Source organism: Podarcis melisellensis, assembly GCF_964234715.1.
Source record: "Podarcis melisellensis genome assembly, chromosome: 7".
NCBI lineage: Eukaryota > Metazoa > Chordata > Lepidosauria > Squamata > Lacertidae > Podarcis > Podarcis melisellensis.
This window is the reverse complement of record NC_138539.1, coordinates 18,770,322-18,790,099: the sequence shown is the minus strand read 5'-3', so window position 1 is coordinate 18,790,099 and position 19,778 is coordinate 18,770,322.

The window sequence follows — 19,778 nt, the reverse complement described above, 5'->3', positions numbered from 1 at the left end:
GGGGCAGGTGAGGGGGGTACTTGTTACAACCATGGACACAAAGTGCTGGTTATGATCTATAAGCCCAAAATAGCTTGGGTCTTCTAGGTCATCTGAAGGACCATAAGGTAAAAAAAAAAAAAAGGTAAAGAACCCTTGGACAGTTAAGTCCAGTCAAAAGCAACTATGGGGTTGCTTTCAAGCCAAGGGAGCTGGCGTTTGTCCACAGGCAGCTTTCTGGGTCATGTGGCCAGCACGACTAAACCACTTCTGGTGCAACAGGACACTGTGACGAAAACCCGAGCGCACAGAAACGCCATTTACCTTCCTACCGCAGCAGCAGCTATTTATCTACTTGCACTGGTGTGCTTTCGACCTGCTAGGTTGGCAGGAGCTGAGACAGAGCAACGGGAGCTCACCGTATCTCCCTCTATGAGTCTGAAATCTTGCCTGCCTAGGGTTTGACATCTTCAAGAAAGGCTTTTTTCTCATAGGTGTGTTTGGTGAGGACACAAAAGAGGGTCTTCTTGGTGTTCCTTTGCATTTTGATGCCTGAATTTGTCAAGTTACCCTTTGAATTTTGCTAATCTAATATTCCCAGCTTTAGTATGCAATGGGATATAATCCATTATTTTTGACATGAAGAACAAATCCTCATTTTACATTTTCCATGTAAAACTATCCATTGTACAATGGCATTAGAAGACATAGTGACACCAGTTCTATCAGACACACACATACACACACAACTTGAAATTGCAGTTCATGCCAGCAATAGGCCAGACACATCCCCTCTGAGGTTTCAGAGCCTATTCTTTTTTATTAAAAGAAAAAGTTGGGGGGTACTTTGAAAGGTGATGGTGGCTTTGGTATTAAACTAACACTGTTTAGAAAATTGAAAAATCCAAGGAACTCTGCCCATCCACTCCAAAAAATGTTATTAAGATTGGTTGTGTGTTTTTGAAATACTGGCCAGGATCCAAGGAGCTACTAAAGGCTCACACACCAATCTAATGGGATGGTTAATGTCTTTTCTTGAGCAAACTAGCCTCGATATATATACCTGCTTTTGAAATTCTCCTTAGTTTACCTTGAACTATTTGCGGTGCAGCAAAGGAGGCTGCTCTTTGAGTAAATCAAAAGCCCCTCTTTGGCTCTTGGAAGTAGTTTCACAGTTCGTTGGATCCTAGCCATGAAGTATTTTAATCCTCCTTATATTTTTTGAGCTACACAGACACTACTGTGATTTAAAATATATATATTTAAGCGAGAATGGGGTGCTTTGCCAAGTGTTCGCTTAGTGGCTTATTTCACAGAGTAAGAATTAAAGTATATCTGTGATTGGGGAGCTTTGCATTAGTTGTTGGAATGAAGACAAGTCATAGGATGCTATCCAAGTTAAGTATTGTGCAGAACATATCTCGGCACACCAGTTAACAGGGGTTCAGGGATCTGCATTGTTCAAAAACAGAAAGCATGCATTTTTAGAGAGATTTGTATGGTCTTGCAAAATCCAAGGTCTGAACCTGGGGGTGGATTTGGCCCAAAGCAAACACTGATAAGAAGAAAGGGTGGCAGAACAGCATCTTTCATGAAGACACTTCAGTATGGCCAAAAAAGCAGACAGGCAGAGTTCAATAGACTTGAGGTCTTTATTGTGGGATGGGTGTTCTGCATGCAGGAACCTTTAGTGCACCATCCTCACAACAGGTTTAGCACATCAGCCCATATTTTTCCCCTCATATAGGCGGCAATCCTATGGCAACATCCTCAGGGATAAGCAGTCTGGGATGTAGCAGATCTCTGATTTAGCCAAGGACACCATCATCCTTTCCTTTTTCTTTTATTATTCTTTTTATTCTTTCAGCATTGATACACACATGTTACGAATATACAAACATACATTTCATACAATCCTTAAAAATGTTCATGCATACCCCCCACTCAATCCCACAGATAGTACCATGTACCATCACCCTTTCCATCCAGTTCCGAGCTCCTTGCCCTTCTCATGTACTCCTGAATCATAACTTTTCAGCCCTGCGTCGGTTGCTTAGCCAGTACCATTATAAAGATCTCTTGCTTACTTACAAGGGCCTCCGTCAATACAAAGCAATTAAAACATGCTGCAACATGGGTGGCAAATTCTTCTGGAATCCCACTCAGGCTGTGAAGCTTCAAAATACTTTGTAGAATTGGAAGGCTGAGGAAATATGTACACCCCCCCCCCTCAGGTTAAGAAAATAGTTTTTCTTAGCAGGAATAGAGGCAACCTGTCAAATCGTTAAATGTATTAGGTGAATAATGTCTGTTATCAAAAGCCAAATAAAAAAGTGATGTGTTTTCTAAGGGGTACTTTGGCAGGCTTAGAGCAGGATAGGATATTGTTTGTAGTTGGAATGGAGCCAGAAAGGTCGGTGGCAAAGCTGACCCCTGAGGGAAAGTGCTGTGCAATGCGAAAAAAGAAGATGTTTTTATTTCAACAGGGGGGGGATGTAATTTTCAAGTAAAAGATCCACTAATACCTTACCATTATTACAGCTGGCAAAGACTGTGCTGTATGTATAAGCCTTGTTGTTACAGATACTTAATCCATAATGCATTGTTCAGGTTGTCAGTTTCAAGCTTTAATTTTTATCATTCGAGAGACACTTTAATCTATTCAATAACTGCCTAGAATAAAAAGGCTCCCCTCACCTTTATGTTGCTTCTGGAGAGATGCTAGGAGACAATTTATAGCAGAAGAAGAAGAAGAAGAAGAAGAAGAAGAAGAAGAAGAAGAAGAAGAAGAAGAAGAAGAAACTGAAACTGGTGGGAACGTGGTTCAAAACTGTAAGGGATATATGCCATTGCCCATCACAAATACAGGAAGCAGCCTTGGAGATATCAATGTACCTCAGCCTCAAAGCCATATAAACAAGAACATGTTGTGTCAGCAACTTTTCTTAAAAATCACATGCATGCCAGTTTGCAGGAATGTGGCTAACCATCCCAGTAAGCACTTTTAGAATTGACACAGTTCCCCTTAATTCTTTAAACCTTTCTTCCACTTTCATCACTCATTTGTCCTCTTGGGATTTGTGCTTAAAAAGAATTATGCAGCCTGATGAGGAAAGAAAGAATATTATACTAATAGTGACTTGATTATAATGATGCGCTTCCAGAAGCAATTCAAGGTGCTGGCTGTAAAAGCCTAAGTAAGTGGCATGCATGGTTCTCCACCCTCCATTTTAACCTCACAACAACCCTGGCAGGTAGGTTAGGCTGAGAGATGGCGACTGGCCTAAGGTCACGCAGTGAGCTTTGTGGCTGAGTGGGGGATTCGAACCCTGCTCTTCCGGGTCATAGTCCAACAGTTGAATCAATATACTGCATCGTTTTTCATGCTAAGCATGCACTCTGGCCACTCAGCTACTGCACTTTCCTTGTCATGACCCTTCCCTTATTCAGAATTCTATATACTGTACTGTGTGAAATATGTAAAATCTAAGAGACCACTTCCATAATTGCTAACATCCATGCCACCATTATATGCAGGCAAGTAGGGAAAAGGAATCGTCTCTCATATGTTAAGCATACAAAAGAGAAGAGGTATTGCTTGGAGGGAGCATTTAGTTATAATTCACCCATTTCATTTCACTTTGTGCTTATTTTGATTTATGCTTTTCGAGTAGAAGCCGAAATAGCTTGTTTACAGAAACTCTGCATCAATTGTTTCTCCCTTACAAATAATGGCAGCACATGAGAGCAAAGATATGGACTCCACCCCCTAAAAGCCCCCCCCCCACTTTGTCGCTGCTGAAGAGTAGAAAGTCTCTTTGCAGCACAATCCTATACACGTCTGCTCAGAAGTAAGTTGCACTAAGTTCATTAGGGCTTACTCCCATGTAAGTGGACAGAGGATTGTAAAGCGTGTTCTCCTTCATGGAGAGCATGTGTTGCGGTGGGGTCTGCTGAGCCACCCCTCTGTTACCAGGCAGGGTCTCTAAAGATGGCCTGGGGCAGTGATTGGTTCACTGGGTTGCAGGGGTAAAAGTTATGTTGCAATTTTGATGGGAGGGGTAAAATGTTTAAATACTCTGCACACAGCCTGGAGCTTTCTCTTTGCTGCGTGCAATGGATCACCCGCCCACCCGCCCTTGAGTAAGGGGTTGTTGCATTGACCTTGCTATGCCTGTCATGGGGTCGTCTGCCGATGGGGCAGGGGCCTGGTAGGAATTTTGTCCATCTGGCTGATTGGCTGGGCCATTTGGTTTTTGCCTACTGCGTAGCAAATTGTTACAACTTGTAAGGTTGCAGTTAGGCATTGGTTATAAATTGGTGGAGGAGGGGTTAGGATAGGCTGGGCCTGCCCCTCCATGGTTGCTGCGGAAAGGGAATTCCGTTAAAGGAATCCTGGGGCTTGCCATCTTTTTGTCCAATCCCTGGAATGGGACTAGGGCCGGCAAGCCTTCAGGGAGCATGCGGATGAGAATTGAGGGTCTGTGACTCAGCTCCATTTCTCCCCAACTTGCTTTCCCCTGCACTGTCTTTCGGTGGTGCCCGGAAGTCAGTTCTGTCCCCAGGCGGGGGGACAGATAGTCTTAACCAATGCCTAAACAACCACTCACGGTTTTGTATTTAAATAAAGTTGTGGCCAAAATTATGCCAAAAACCTTAAACAAAAATTAAGTGTGTGTTATGAGTTATTTGAGGGGTGGCTTGGGGACCTCGACACGCAACCTTAGTAAATTGGTAAATGACCTTTCAAAGTACAGCAGTTCCTCTGGAGGGAGCAAATATTAGACCTTCTGCTTTTATTTAAGTTTGAAGTCTAGCTCTGCCATCAGTTAGCATAGAATTTGTTTGGTGTGATGTGTGTGGTTGTGCATCTATATATGCTTTATAGTAAAAATAAATAAATAAATAAACTGAGGAAAAAGTCAACTCCCGCCACTGAAATCAAATGATATGCAAAGGAAAAATCCATATTCCGCAACCTTTCCTTTAAAAAAATGGAAAATGAAAAAAATGCATTAGAAATATAAAATAACCTTTTCAAAGCAAGTTTTTGTGTGTGTTAAATTTCATGCTCATTGAATAACAATGGAACTGTTGGCATTAGGGCTTCATATTTCATGTGGTTAAGCTTTTCGTGAATCCTGAGAAAGTTTGAACTCTATCTGGGTTTTGCTTTGAAGGGAGAGGAGGAGAAGCATAGCATAAAGTTGCTATATTACCATATTGAAGTATGCAAGTCTCTTGGCCTATGCACTGGCAGTACTCTGAAGGAGTTATTCAAGGTACTGGGTGAATACTGTATACCCAAGCAAAGTGCTGATGAAACTCTGGATGTTTACATTGATGTATTAAGGACTCTAGCATTAACCTGTAATTTTGGGGTGATAATAGATTTAGGACTCAGCTACATTTGCAGGGACACGGGTGGCGCTGTGGGTAAAACCTCAGTGCCGAGGACTTGCCGATCATATGGTCGGCGGTTCAAATCCCCGCGGCGGGGTGAGCTCCCATCTTTCGGTCCCAGCTCCTGCCCACCTAGCAGTTCGAAAGCACCCCTAAGTGCAAGTAGATAAATAGGTACCGCTTTATAGCGGGAAGGTAAATGGCATTTCCGTGTGCTGCGCTGGTGCTGGCTCGCCAGAGCAGCTCGTCACGCTGGCCACGTGACCCGGAAGTGTCTGCGGACAGCACTGGCTCCCGGCCTCTTAAGTGAGATGAGCGCACAACCCCTACGTTTCCGAGCACAATTCAAAGTGTTGGTGCTGACCTTTAAAGCCCTAAACAGCCTCGGTCCTGTATACCTGAAGGAGCATCTCCACCCCCCATCGTTTAGCCCGGACACTGAGATCCAGCGCTGAGGGCCTTCTGGCGGTTCCCTCATTGCGAGAAGTAAGGTTACAGGGAACCGGGCAGAGGGCCTTCTCGGTAGTGGCGCCTGCCCTGTGGAACGCCCTCCCAGCAGATATCAAAGCAATAAACAACTATTTTACTTTTGAAAAACAACTGAAGGCAGCCCTCTTTAGGGAAGTTTTTAATGTCTGATGCTGTACTGTTTTTAATATTCAGTTGGAAGCCGCCCAGAGTGGCTGGGGAAACCCAGCCAGATGGGCGGGATATAAATAATAAATTAATATTATTATTATTATTATTATTATAGAGTCGGACATGACTGGCCCGTACGGGCAGGGGTACCCTTTACCTACATTTACAAAGATAAACCGCTTGATATGTATCATAACACTATAACACCAGATGGAGCTGTGAAGTCTCATTTTTTTGCCAATGGAACTTCACTGTATGAAGTTTACAACACATTTAACTGAATCATTTCTTTAATGTGTCCAGCCTTAGCCTTTCTAGCCACATCACAACCCTCACCATTCATGCTTTGCACCCTCCTTAAGAGTGGAACACATACTTGTTCCTGTGAACTGTGAACAGTGATGTGAATGTCCCGTGTAAGCTATATTTTCCTGTGTTGCACTATTCCTGTGACCCCACAGTCTAGAAACCAGCCACATTCTCAGTGACAGCCATGACGGACAGCCCAGGACCCAGCTGATAACGAATGCCAGTTGGCTTATAAGGTGACTAAAAGTGTTGCTTCCCCCCCCCCCCCCGCCAACAGGAAAAGCAGTGAGAAGGTGTATGTTTGCTTAAGTATATAATTTCATTACAGAATATTTTGGAAATTTCAGCCTTCCTGAAATCACACATAGTGATATTTCTCCAGTGGTGGAAAATGCATATTGAATGCCAATTTGGTATGTTCTTCCTTCAGGAAAATAAGAAAACTAAGCAATAAACAAGCTGGACATTTTCAATGATAATTAGCACAGCTTAAAAATGAGATATGTAAATTAGCAATGCTCCAACAAATTGGTTGTTGGCGCACAGATTTGTGTTTGTCACAGGCAGGGAAGAACAGAACCACGGGGCAGGCCACAAAATGGAAAGCAAAACACAATTTAGGCAGTAAAGTGAGTGCCTTTAACATTTGACTTGACAAAGTGACAGAGTTTATTATGATAATTTGATGGTGCTTCTTGTTTACGAGGTAATAACCATATTCAAAGCTAATAATCTCCAAGGCCAAAAGTGTATATTAGAAGAATATATAATTATTACTGAGTCAGGAAAGCCTCAAATTACAATTACTTTGTAATAATGTTAATTGTGTATTATTGGAATGTCTAAAAGCTAGACGTACTATAATTGACTTAAGGATAACAGTGATGATGAGAAGAAGAAAGATTAAGACAGCCTTTTTTGGTTTGGGGCTTATGTCTCAGAGCTGTGAGACCAGAAGGTTTTAGAAAATGATCCACAGATGCTAATGATTGAGGCAAATTATCTGGCTTCCATACCATCACTCTGGTCCAGTTGCTCTTTAGGCCAAATTGGGGCTCAGATGTTTTCATAAAACACCTATGCTGCTTAAGAGTTTTCAGCTTCAGAGAATTAGACCTGAAGAACTGCTTAGCAGCTTTGATCTGGACACTCAGCATCTGCTAGTGGTTTGGAAAGGGAGCAGATTTAGTAGGGCAATAAGAACATAGGAAGAGTCCAGAGGCATCAGACCAAATACTCCCACAGTGGCCAACCAGATACTTCTGGGGCCTCATCCACACTATATATTTAAAGCAGCATTACACCTGGTAACTGTAGTTTGCTAAGGGTGCTCAGAGTTGTGATGAAACCACTATTCCTCTCAGAGTACTACCATTAACAGTCAATCCCTCTTCCCATGGCGCTATGGACATTGTAGCTCTGTGAGGGAAATAGGGATCTCCTCACAACTCCCAGTCCCTTTAACAAACAAGACCTGAAAATGAAAACTTCAGGTGGGGGGGGGGAATGAATGGCAAAGCTGCAGAAATAACAAATTAGCACTTGACCAAGTACGTCTTGTCTATTCTTTTTATTCCATGACATTTCAGCAAGTGAATTCTGTATATTCCATAATCACTCCCCGCTTCCTCATTTTCATCTGTGTTCTTATTGGACAACTGGGACTTCCTAGTCATTAGGTGGTCCAGAAACGTTACTTAAATAATTAACATATATCCCAAAGCAACACAACCTTCCCCGGTCTCTAATCCTTCCATAACCTACTCAGTTCTCCAGCCCTTAAAAGCAGTCCAATAAAAAAAAAAGAAATTTCTGAAAGAAAAAGTGGGTGTGAAATAATGTGAAATTTGATATAACCTATTATGCGTTAACTGAATAAACTTACCTTTGGTTAACTTGAAAATGGCACGACTTTAATCCTGCCTATTCATTCCTCCTGAAAATAGAATTCATGTAAGAGAGGTGAAGAATAAAAGCATTGTTCTTATGCCCTGCTCATGCAAAGGTCTGTCTCGCCATGGAGACCTGCAGAGCTTTCGATCCTCCTCTTCCATTTCTCCTTCCCACTCACTTAAGATGCTTTACTAGATGTGTTCTGTTCGAAGCAGATATATGGTGCCACAGGTGAGTACCTGTGCTTAAAAAAATAATCCTATCTGTTCCTGGTCCACAAAATGCTCTGAGCATTTTGAAATGTAATTTAGGTTCCAAGCTGTTCTGTAGGAAATGAAACTCTGCATTCTGCATTCACTTTGGTGGGGAATCTTTAGATGGCTATAGCTTTGTTCCTCTTTTGGCAGAAGCAGATTAAATTTGCAAGTGCAGAGTAGATTATGCTGGTCACACACTTTCCCGCCATGGAATATTCTTTTATGTACCTGAATGGCATAAATTATTTCGAAATCTGCATCTAGACATATGAATTAGCAAGCACAGGCTTTCTGCAAATATTTATTTTTAGTAGTAGTAGTAGTAGTAGTAGTAGTAGTAGTAGTAGTATATTAAATTTGTATACCACCCTATACCCACAGGTCTCATGGTGGCTCACAAGATAAAATCACAATATAAAAACACAAAATACATAATCAAAATAAAAACCAAAATGGCCCAATAACCCCCCAACACATTTTATAAGGGCATTGGATGTCAATCAGCCAAATATCTGGTTAAAGTTGGAGGAATTTCTTAAATTTCAGAAATAAATGAAACATTTTCACCTTCCTTCATCTCTGTCATGCATGTTTTACATATTGTCCAGACTGTGCTTTATTTTGAGGCATTCCTTCATATTCCTTGCAGACTGGGGGAGGAAAAATCCAGTAGATAAATATCTTAAACTGAACACAAGATGTCACTGGGGAGTTTGCAAGAAAGATATAGATCCCTTAATCAAAGCAGACCATTAGAATAAATTAAGTAGATTTCGTTTACTCAAGTATAGAGTTAATAAATGGAAAGCCTAGACAAGGCTATGCTTTTCACTCCTGAACGCCATGCAGTTCATTAAATGAAATTACAGCATAAATGCTAAATTTTCTAAAATACTTTTAGAGCAAGGTAAAGCAAGCAAGCAAATCAGATACTGAATTAATAATAATGGAGAGATGAAAGGAGCTGACCGACAGAACACATTTTAGGGAATAAGTGTTCATTTAATGTTTAATATACCACAAATTTTGTAGTAAGCAGCAGGAATAATTGTATATATGTGGCTGGTTTCCCACCACTGTGCATAGGTTGTGAATTCAAAGCCATGCATTCATTGCGGTGGGCCCTATTCCAGCAGTCATATTTAAGGTAGTGTTTTCTGATAATATTTTGTTGTTTTGTTTTCTGTATGCTTTGCTTTTGTGTACGTAACTTAGAGATGCTAAAGATTAGGTGGAATATAAATATCTTAAATAAAACAACAACTTCATTTGCTTGGGGTAACTGATTGAAGGCCACATGGCGGTGGTATGTGGGGCTGAAGCCAGAAGGGGGTGGGTCCACCTTATATGTATCCATCCATCTATTTATCTATCTCTCTGCGCTCTTTCTGCCTCCCCAACACAGTGGACTTCCAGGGAGGGACATATTGTTTTTGTTGCAGTACGGAACTGATCACCCAAAAGGCTTTTGAAATTCAGATGAGAGAGCTGCATGAGATTAAGCCAAGGGCGGCATTCCATTCTAGGGACACAAGTTGTCCATTCCCACTGTAACCAATATACTACTATACTGCACACTGGTATACAGTGGACGCTTGGGTTGTGAACGTGACCCGTTCTGGTACTTCTGGGTTTCGGTGCATCCGGTACCCAAAAACATGCAGCCTGAAGCATCTATAAACCGAGGTATGACTGCACTATACATGGCTGGTAGGTTGCATTTGAATCAGTGTGTCTCAAGTTGTGCATGCCTGAATATAAATATCTGTGAATGCTTATAGGATCTGTGAACAGTCAAGTGAAGCAAAGGCAAGCTGCCTCATATTTGCATTATGGAAGTATCATATAATATAGCATTGTATTCCTTTAGTCCTATCCAGCAAGACAATTCAACTTTACTGAATTGCAAAAACAAAATTAAAGACAATGAGCCATTGTAAATGGATGCTATCATGCTCAGTATACTGGAGCTAAGGAAATAATTACTTGTCTTGCTGAGATAACAGCTCCAGGCCATCCAGAATTTTCAGAGTCTGAAGTTCTTGGCTTACCAAAGACTCTAAACACTAAAATCTTGCTCCTGTTAGGGAATAAACTATATTCAGCTTTGGAGGGGAACAGCTTACAAGTTTCCAAATTAAATAATTGAAAACTTTACATCAAGTGGAAATTGACGTCGGATCGGCACATATAGTTTTACTGATGCATTCCAAAGGGTGATGCGACTTTCTCGAAGGGTTACTCAGCTCTTGAGAAAAGGAAGCAGAACTCAGTTATAGACAGAAAAGAGGAAGCTTTATTCACAAGCCAGCTGAACTAGAGTATTTGGACTTTTGTTTAGACCAATGGAAATTTGTATACCCTTGAACCTCGGTTGTCAAATGCTTTGGAAGCCGAATGTTTTGGTTTTCAAAGGCCGAAAACCAGTAAGAGAATGCTTCCATTTTCAAACACACCTTGGAAGTTGAACAGCTTCCGAGGGGCATTTATCCATTTTCTCAATGTAATTTGCTGACCGCCCATTGCGCCTTGGTTGTTAAACATTTCGGAAGTTGGACGGTTTTCCAGAATGGATTACATTCAACAAACGAGGTACCACTGCATACCTTTATACCGCCCTGATTTTCTGTGAACCACCCTGAGACCTCTGGGTATAGGATGTTATATTAATAATAATAATAATAATAATAATAATAATAATAATAATAATATACATTCACATAATTATTTTATATTGGTGTAATATGATCTTTTTGTGTTCATTACCTCCCTCCCTCTACTCTCTTATAGTTATTCACACTCTACCACAGGTGCTGTTAATATACCTCTCTAACAAAAGGCCACTTCAAGCATTACAGCCCTAAAAGGACATCGCAAATAGAAAAAAGGGTTGTCAGGTTTCACATTTCACCTTGCCCTTGTCACCATGCAGCTCCATCTTCCTTCCCCATGATCTAATGTAAACTGCAGCAGAGAGCCTTTTCTACTCAATCAAGATCATCTTGTGATTAAGGACCCAGGCAGTTGAATCTTCAGCACTAGTGAAAGGACAGTTCCCTCCATCTAAGGTAGCAGCAGGCTACCTTAGAATAGCAAAGGGGAACGTCATGAGACACACACAGCTCTGTTCTATAAATCTTCACTGGCTCTCACTCACCTCTCAGCCTAGTATCTGCTTGCTGCCTGGTCAACTAGATGTTACATTGCAGCAATGACATCATGTGCCATGCAAATAAAGTATTGCATGTGTGATGCTTAGGATTAGTTGCTCTCAGGAGCCTCTATGTTGTCTGTGACATGTTGGAAGTAGGAAAGCCCACAAGGCAGGCAGGCCAGATTAGCAACAAGGAAACAATCACTGCATCCAGAGCACTGTCTTAGAAGGAGGAGAAGTAAGGAAGAGGAACTCAGGAACCACCACCATAACCCTGCCTCCATCATTTGCCACTTAAGGTGACCCTCCTCACTCTGACTCTGTTGGGGTCAGCCCTGCACTCAGTAGTGCTTAGCTTCCAAGTCTTGGACCAAATAATAGATGAAATGTTTGGTCCACACTTGAAGGCTTGCAGAATATGGAGCTGCTTTTGGACAATGGAAAAAAATGTGAAAGCAATCTGAAAATGCTGCACCTAGATGATGAGCTGGGAGAGATCTTTGGGGGAAGTTTCTTTGCATATTGCCTGTGAATGTTTATGAACCACTTTCAAATCTGAACCAAAGACAGTTTACCCATAACTACCAGTAAGCCAGATGGGAAATAGACACACACACACACACATTTGTAAATAATTTCCAAAATTTCCACTTGTCATTTCCCCCAAACAAACAAATCCTAATATAAAATAGCATAAATGTGGAAGCATGGTGAGCACCTTTGAAAAAGAGTGCTAAATGGATCATTTCCTGTACATGGATTAGACTGGTGCCTTCTAGGGTTGTTGACTAAATTCAAAAGTTTTTGTTTTTTTTTTACTCTCTGGAGTGCTATGCTTTTAAAACAATTATCTTATTGATTAACATTTGCAGTGTTGCTATACGAGTGATATTTAATAAAAAAAAATACTTCTCCTGGCTAAATATAGCAGGCAAAACATTTATTGGTTGAATAATTTAAAATGCTTGGATTGACCCAAGTGTAGAATACAGTTTACAACATCGGCAACAACACTGGCAGCCTTTAGCTCTAATAAAATACTGTTGGCAGGAGTGAAATAACTGCTTGTCTAGTTCTAGATAACCAGGGAGCATGGCTGGACATCCTGCTTCCAAACATATGGCCAGCATGACTAAGTCGCTTCTGGTGAACCAGAGCAGTGCACGGAAGCGCCGTTTACCTTCCTGCTGGAGCGGTACCTATTTATCTACTTGCACTTTGACGTGCTTTCGAACTGCTAGGTTGGCAGGAGCAGGGACTGAGCAACGGGAGCTCACCCCGTTGCGGGGATTTGAACCGCCGACCTTCTGATCAGCAAGTCCTAGGCTCTGTGGTTTAACCCTAAAATTCATTGTGAAAAGATGTGTACCTTATAAACACACCCTAGAAAACAGTGGTGTCTAGCACCCATTGGGACTAGTGGGGGGCAGAAGACAAGATGTCCAAGAGTAGCTGAAGCCAGAGCCAATATTAGACAGAGCCAACTAATTCAAGCTTTGTCCCCATCTTTCTGCCTGCTGAGTTTTACAAAGGGAAATACTGAGACTAAGGAAAAGGAAGAGGCGGACAATGCAATTACCTAGAATGGTTGTAAGTAGACAGGTAGGCAGGTGGGGGCTGGCTGAAGGCAGACAGCGGTTGGTGGGGCAGTGCTCAATTCAACCTAATGGACCAGCCTCCAGTCCAAGAAAATATCTTGGGCACATTTGCCGACATCTTCAACCCAGCACTGCTTAGATCCATGCAGATATCCATTATGCTTCTACAGCCTTATTTTGCTATTTGTTATATACTTTCCGTGCCTTTTCAGCTTCAGTCTGCAGAACTGGGCTACATAACTATGGCTGGCCAGTGCCAGTGATTTCATGGGTCTCTGTTATTTAAACCATGGTTTGGGGCCCAGAATACTGTTACAGTGGTACCTCAGGTTACATACGCTTCAGCTTACATACGCTTCAGGTTAAAGACTCCACTAACCCAGAAATAGTGCTTCAGGTTAAGAACTTTGTTTCAAGATGAGAACAGAAATCGGGCTCCGGCAGTGCGGCAGCAGCAGGATGCCCCATTAGCTAAAGTGGTGCTTCAGGTTAAGAACAGTTTCAGGTTAAGTACGGACCTCCGGAACGAATTAAGTACTTAACCTGAGGTACCATTGTATATCAATTGATGTCAAATACTAAAGGAGGTGGCATCCAACATTACACCATTACATCCATGTAATGTGCAAAAAACCAAAGAGAGGTGTAAAAATAGTGTGACTTTTTACCATTTGGGCAAATATTTCTTTCCAAGCAAAAGTAAGGATGATCTGTTTACTTAATTACAATTTCCTAAGCCTACCAAGCATCAAATTGCTCAAGATTGGTCACATGGACTGCCAATCAGCCATATATGCCACATATTAATAGTAACCTTTTTACTAACTCTTTTAATAATCATTAATGCTGCTGTCTTCATTAATTTTGATTATTTTAGATCATTGTATTTATTTTTATGGCACTGTGAGCTACCTTGTGTATGCTAAGTCCAAAAAGACAGCATATCGTTAATTTTATAAACATCGTAGTTGTTGTCTTTATTGATGGGGGGTTGCTTGTTTTCTATGCACGTGTGAGGCAATTTTATATTCTTGACAAAGCACATGAGCTATCAAACAAGAACAAGTTAACTATTGTGCTGTCTTGCCATAAGGTGAAGTGATAACATAAGCCAAGTACATCTGCAAGCTAATATTTCTGGGAAGATAATGACTTCTGGTGGCACTGCTCATCATAAAACATGAAAGGTGGAAGTAATTAATGAATGCTGCACAGATCACACACCACCAGCTTGTCATTGCAGTTTGACCCATAAACCATGTTAGTAGCCTTTTCCGGCTGAATTTTAACAAGTAGATGGATTCAAATGGGCAGGGGGGTACGTATTCACAAGACGAATTCAATAAAACATGTACGGCCTGAGGGCGTACTGGTATCACTTAACATTTATTTAGTGACAGTAGTGTGATGCAGTACAGTCATACCTCAGGTCGAAGTAGCTTTGGGTTGAGCATTTTCGGGTGGCGCTCCGCGGTGACCCAGAAGTAATGGAACACGTTACTTCCAGGTTTCGCCGCTCGCGCATGCGCAGACACTCAAAATGACGTCACACGCATGCACGGAAGCGGTGAATCATGACCCACGCACGCACAGACGTGGGTTGCGTTCACTTCAGGATGCAATCGGGGCTCCGGAATGGATCCTGTTCGCCTCCAGAGGTACCACTGTACTCTAAAGAAGTCAGGCACAAATATTGCTTCAAAGGCAGTCAATGTGAAGGGGTGACCATTGACAAAGGAATTATGAGACTAGGGGAGATCAAAGTAGGTCAAATACCTGTGGTCCAGCAAACCAAGTGATTCCAATATTGTGGTATGACCAAAGCTCAACTGAACTAGAAGCTTTTGTGCTGGCGGGGGGAGGGGCAGCCCCCCCCAAAAAAGCAGCTTGATGACCAGAGAGGAACATCTTTATGGGTTGTATGCAGAGGTGTAGTGATCCAGGGCCATAGATCTATTACTCTTTCTGTAGCGGGGTCTCTGTCTCCAGTGTGCTAGAGCCAGCCAATCAGCACAAACGGAGCTCTTTAGCCCCAAAGAAGTCTTCTCACTGTTTTCTGATTGGAGTCAATCAGAGTGAAAGAAGGTGAGTCAGCTGCTGAGGATTGGCTTCTAGGGCTACTCCAGAGAAGTTGCTTGCTTGGGCCTCCTCTACTGCTTCAGACCATCTATATGAGGGTCGGCAAAGTTTACCTCGCCTGGGCTGGTTCACTCCAGCGGAGATCCCTCTGTGGGCTAGATTGTGCGTGCCCCTGCAATTTCCAGCATCTGTGTAATCGCATACACAATTTGAGTTTAACTGGCCCACAAGCTCGCGGCAGAGACTGGCTTCCATGGCAGCTCGGTTTGGGGGCGGCTTGTGGGCCAGTTAAATGACCCCTGTGGGCCGCTTGTGGCCCATGGGCCTTAGGTAGCTGACCCCTGATTTATATAAACACAGGGGGCAGTGGTGACGAGGAGTGCCTTTCCTCAGTCCATGCTGATGTGACAGCTGCAGCCCTAACTGGGAACGTGAGACCTTGCCTCAATTCTTCATACCCTGGTTACATCTGGATGAGTCTACTGTGCTTTATGTGGGGCTGCCTTAGAAAACATTTTGGAAGCTTCAGCTACTGTACTTGGATCACATTATTCCAATATTGTCACAATATTGGAATAATGTGATCCAAGTACAGTAGCTGAAGCTTCCAAAATGACCCCCCTTTTGCTTCCAGTGTTTGGAAGCAAACACTGGCTGCCTGTTTGCTTCCAAACCAAATTCAAAATGCTCCTTGTAACCTTAATTTAAGCCCTTAATGGTTTGGGAACAAGCTACTGGTATCACTTTGCCTATGGAACTCCCTTCCCCAAAAGTTATGTGTCATAATCACCCCACTCATTGGTATATTTTAGGCAGACCTTATTTTTTCTGAGTATGATTTTGGTTAAGGTATGCCTCTTTAATTTGAAGAGGTATGTTTTTACTTTCTTGGGTTTTCTGACATTTATTTATATTTTAATCATCATCATTGCCACTATTAAATTAAATTTATTTTCCACACTTCCACCCAAAGGAGCCCAGGGTGACAGTGCAACCCTAAACATAGCTACTCTCAGTTTTGTTCCATTGAGCTCAATGGGGCTTATTCCAAGTATAATATGCATTCTGGATTTATGTGTGGAATATATTTGTGGTGTTGGAGTGTTTTTGCCTATAAGTCCCTTATTGCGAGATGCTTTGGAAAGGCACTTGATCCCGAAAAGAGGCACTAAAATATCTAAATAAATAAACCTCTGAAATATTTAGGTTTAGGTTAGCTTTGGGAGCTCCATTTACTTATACAACTCCCTGTGGAGCAAAATCAGAGAGTCAAACCTCACCCCCTGGGAATGCGAAGCTTATTGATTGATGTAATTGTATTAGCTGCTATTTTAGGTTTTTATGATCTTGAATCTAATGGGTTTTAAATATGTTTTATTATATCTTCTGAAGCTGTTATTATGTTTTAAATCATTGATTGAGAGCAAGTTTGAACGTCCTTGATGGCAAAAAAGCAGCATATAATCTAAATATAAATAAAGAAATGCTGGGTGTTCTCTTTGTGTTATTCTATAGTTTAATACTTCATCTGGGGATACGATAGTGATAGACAGAAATAGAGATAGTCGTTTTAGAAAAAGAAAAACAAGGCAGAACCTCACTGACTGGGATTGGGGCAGGAGAGCCGAATTAACTTTCATGTTCTCAACATGCAGGTGTTTGCAGAAATTCAGCTTTTATGAACCTAGTATATGAACCCTTTAAGTTTAGAAGGAAGGGAAATAAGGACATTTGAGTCACACAGGCAGTCTGTGGCCCTCTATAGCAATCTGCATACCTTTGGATTTTGATGGGCTGTGACTTAAGTCAATCACTGCCAACACAGCCAACACAGCCTGGGGTCTGGGAATTATGGTCCAGTGATGTTTGAAGAGCCACAAGTTCCCCACTATTGTGTCTATCGACTGCTCATTTGATTTTGGCTCCATTGCTGATGGGACAGATATCCTTTTTTGAGAAGCTAACAAGAAAGCGAAGGATATTCCCACATAGGAAAAACAGAAAGCCTGACACAGGGATTTCCATCTGCTGTCTTCTACCTCTTCTGTTTTCTTGGGCTGTTTGCTTCCAATGATTAATGTGCATTGTGTTTCTGCAATTGTAAGTGGGGGATTTCATCCAGTTCATACCCTGGAGAGGTTTGTGGCTCCACAGAGAGCCCTAATGCAGCTAAAAATCCAGAGAAACCTGCAAAATTCCAGGCTCATCTCTGTGATGCTTTGTGCCCCTCTGATGCTTTGTCCCCCCAAAAATTCACTTGACTCCATCCCACACCCCCTTGACTCTCACCATCACCTCCCAGGCATCTGGAATGAAAGCAGCCGCAGGCCCAGTGGAAATCCTAGTTACCAGAGAAGTACCCTTTGGCTCTCAGGTGGATCTCTTGCTACGGTTCTACTCAGGAGAAAGACAAAGCCAGCTGCAGGCAATGGTCAGTGACTATATAAGTTTCTCAGTTTCCTGCAGGCCTTTGCTAGGTTAACAGCTTCCTTTTTTTATTAAAGATTTTCTTGTTTTACAGAAGTAAGTGTAATGTCTCTCATATTTTTTCCATGTAACGTTTTTACAAATCCATTTCATTTGTTGAGACATTAGGGGAAGAAAAAAAGAGAGAAGGGGTGGAGGGAGGGAAGATGGATGGGGGTGGGGTCGGGTGGCGATGTTTCTGTTATGCTTAATGTATGTAGGGTTTGGTGTCAGCGTTGCTTGTGCTGTTCACTTGTGTTCTTTGGTGGTGAGAGAGGTTGGGGTTGGCCTAGGGTGTGGTTGTTTGTTTGTGGTTGGCTGTGGTGGTCTTTGTTTTCATGTGTGAGTGGGTGTTTTGGATCGGGTTAGCCATATTGATTTGTATGCTGTTGGTGGATTATTGTCATTGTCTTGTTGGGCTGTGTATGTGATAAAGGGGGGCCATACCGGGATAAAGGTGTCTTCTTCTGTTTGTCCCTGTGTCAGTTTCAATTTATTGGTTAATTTTTCTAGTAGGGCTGTTTCCCATACTATTTGGTACCATTGGTCCATGCTTACTCCTGACAGGTCTCTCCAGTGTCTGGTTATGGTGTTTCTGGCTGCTGAAAGTAGGCAGGTTATGAGTTATTTGTGGTGTAAATTAATTTGCAGTTCCTTTGCTTAAGATCTCCCTTACTACGCTCTGATTCTGGCTTTATCTCCAGTCTCCACACCAGTTTCTTGTCATGGGCAGTTGCATCCTCAGTAGTCACTTTGCGAATTCCAGTCCTTCCTACTGCACTCACAACTTTGCATGTTTCACATGGGAGTCCAAAGTGGGTCTGAACACACAGCTAGACTCACTTAGAAGCCACCTTCCCCTTCAGTGTTGGAAGCTTAGGGTTGGAATTGGCACACCTGGAATGCATAAGAACATGGGAAGCACACTTTGTGCTCTTGTGTGTTTGGACTGAACACCTGAAGATGGCCACAAAGATTCTCTTTTCTCAGGGTCATCATTTAAAATCAACCCTCTCCAAGTGTGAAACTTGGCATGGGTACCAATGTGGTTTGTTTGTTTTTCTAAACCTAATTACCAAGCTTAGGTGGAGAGTATTTTTCTATGAAGTTATATAAAAGCAATACAAGACTTCCAAAATGAAATCTGAGTGGTCAGAAAAATAACTGGCTAACTGCATGCTCATTTAGTTGTGCCCCAGGAATCAATTTACAGGAATAAGTGCATGTTTGAAATCTTTCTCTTCAGTGACATCGAAGCACATGCATATCTGCTTTGAAATAAAAGCAGTTTCTCTGTAGGTAATTGTCACAGTCTATTGTTGTCTTTATGGTATAATGTTTTATAGCTCTTAAGCTATAATAGCAACAAGTGGAGAAAGTTCCATCTCCTGGTAGGAGCACAGTGAACGCCAGGTACAAAAACGTCTAATTAAGTAACACGTTAATGGAATAAGGACAATAGATCCACAGTATTCAGATGTCTGAAACCCCTGAAATGAGCTTTGAATCTTAATTGTGGACCAGAGTTGGAATTATTAGTAGAATGAGCCCATCTATTGTCAAGCCAATTGGGATCTGTGGCCATAGTGCTATTAAATTAAATATACATGTAAATACCCATTTGCCAAGAAAATCCAGCACAGTCACATTTGAGTCAAAAAGAGAAAACTTCTCCAAAATGAGGAGACTGGTGTGTTTGTGTTTCTGTGTGTGTTTAAATGAAGATGAAAGGCAAAGCCAAGAGAGTCAAATCACTTCAAAATTCTTGGGAGTTGTTTAAAAACACATTATGAGAAACTCAACTGTATTGTATATCAAAAATCAATAAAAAACACAATGAGGGCCAAGAGAATGTCAAAGTGGTTAACAAAGAAGTCAAATAAGCTGATAAATGCAAGTCTTCAAAAAATGGAAGTCTTGTCCAAATTAAGAGAACAAAAAGGAGCACAAACTTTGGCAAAAATATAAAGCAAAACAAAAGTGCGAGCAGACAGTAAGGCA